Source organism: Phyllostomus discolor, chromosome 4 (genome assembly GCF_004126475.2).
Source record: "Phyllostomus discolor isolate MPI-MPIP mPhyDis1 chromosome 4, mPhyDis1.pri.v3, whole genome shotgun sequence".
NCBI lineage: Eukaryota > Metazoa > Chordata > Mammalia > Chiroptera > Phyllostomidae > Phyllostomus > Phyllostomus discolor.
The window spans coordinates 135,779,979-135,782,169 of record NC_040906.2 but is presented as its reverse complement, the minus strand read 5'-3'; the positions used below and the strand labels follow the sequence as shown (position 1 = coordinate 135,782,169).

The 2,191-nt window shown below is 37.1% G+C and overlaps 1 non-coding gene across 1 annotated transcript; it reads left to right on the top strand.

The window, feature by feature from the left end:
- Positions 1-382: 382 nt before the first annotated feature.
- Positions 383-549, top strand: LOC114495841. The gene has a single exon (XR_003684506.1). It is a non-coding gene; the product is annotated as a U1 spliceosomal RNA (small nuclear RNA).
- The last annotated feature ends 1,642 nt before the right edge of the window (positions 550-2,191 follow it).

Genomic DNA, 2,191 nt, shown 5'->3' with positions numbered 1-2,191 from the left:
AAGTTACAGGAAATAAGAAGCATAAGTGGTAGGTACGAAATAGATAGGAGGAAGTTTAGAATAGTACAGGAAACAGAGAAGCCAAAGAACTTACAGGTACGATCCATGGACATGAACTAAGGGGCAGGGGATGCTGGAGGGTGAGGGATGCAGGGCAGAGGAAGGATAAAAGGGAGAAAAAAATAAGCAATTGCAATGGCATAATCAATAAAATATACTTAAAAAAGAAAAAAAATCAGCAAAATGAAAAGGGAACCAACTATATGGGAAAGTATATTTGCCAATGATATCTCAGACAAGGGTTTGATCCCCAAAATATATAAAGAACTCACATGACTCCACTCCAGGAAGATAAACAATCCAATTAAAAAATGGGCAAAGGATACTTACCTGGGAGGGGAGATACCATGATCATGAAGAAGGTGGTTTTCCCAGGGTGAGGCTTATCCATTGCACTCTGGATGTGCTGACCCCTACAATTTACCCAAATGTGGGAAACTTGACTGCATAATTTGTGATAGTGGGGGACTGTGTTCGCACTCTTCCCTAGGGAAAAAAATGGGCAAAGGACCTGAACAAACACTTTTCCAAGGAGGACACACAGAGGGCCCAGAGACATATGAAAAGATGTTCAGCATCACTAGCCATCAGAGAGATGCAAATTAAAACCACAACGAGATACCACTTCACACCGGTCAGAATGGCCATCAAAAACAAATCAATAAACAATAAGTGCCGGCAAGGATGTATATTGTTGAGAAAAGGGAGCCCTAGTATATTGTTGATGGGAATGCAGACTGGTTCAGCCACTGTGGAAAATAGTGTGCAATTTCTCAAAAAACTAAAAATAGAACAGCCTTTTGATCCAGCAATTCTACTGCTGGAACTATACCCTAAGAATCCTGAAACACCAACTCAAAAGAACCTATGCACCCCAATGTTCATAGCAGCACAGTTTATAATAGCCCAATGCTAGAAGCAACCTAAGTGCCCATCAGTAAATGAATGGATCAAAAAACTGTGGTACATTTACACAGTGGAATACTACCCAACAAAAACAAAAAAGGAGCTCCTACCTGTCAGAACAGCATGGATGGAACTGGAGAGCAATATGCTAAGTGAAATAAGCCAGGCAGTGAAAGACAAATACCATATGATCTCACCTCTAAGTGGAACATAATCAACGAAACAAACAAGCAAGCAAAATATAACCAGAGACGCTGAAATAAAGAACAAACTGACAGTAACCAAAGGATAGAGAGGAGGGGAATAATGGGGGAAAGGGGAAGGTTGTCAAGGAACATGTATAAAGGACCCATGGACAAAGCCAAAGGGGAGAAGGACTGAAAGTGGAAGGTGCGGGGGTGGGGGAGTGGTGGTGGGAAAATGGAGACAACTGTACTTGAACAACAATACAAAAATAAAACAAAATAACTTAAATTAAAAAGAAAGAAAAATGTTAGGGTTCTGGATATCTCCAAAATAATTATCTTTAAAATATACCATGCTTTCCACCTTTGGGGTTTTTTGCGGGGGAGAGGAAGATAGTCTAATTGTATCATTAACATTCTTTTGGCAGCCTCAACACATTTCACTATGTAATTGTACTATGTTATTGTGTATCAAACCATGTACGCCCTGTTTTGAAAATTAACATGCTAGACCTGTTTCAAAGTCTGCTTTGTGCATAACAATTCTGAGTAATCTTGTCAGGAACAAAAATAGTTTTCATAGCTCCTTATTACTATTTATATTTTAAAAGTAGCAAAAGAAAATTTTTAATAAAATAGAGGCTGAGTATACTATCATCAGAATTTTAATATGAAAAAGCTAGCTAACATTGTAAAAATAGAGTTTGAAATTCAGCTTTTTATATGTATTACTTGAAATAGTATGATATATGTACTTGGACTAAACAATGAGTGTCTGTATTCATCAAGAAAGCAACATACTGCTTTCCTTTTATTTCATGTAATTCAGTCAGCAGTGTATGATAAACAATAGCCTCATATCTTTCTTCAGTAAAAATTGGCTGTCAGAGCTGGAACTTTCTTGTTGTGAATAATTGATATAAACAACCCTTCCTGACTTACAAGTAGTTATACTCTACTGGAGCAGCAAAATTAGTGCTATTAAATTTCAAATTTAAGCCTCCTTTAAAAGAAAAAAGATATTTAGAAAATACAATAAA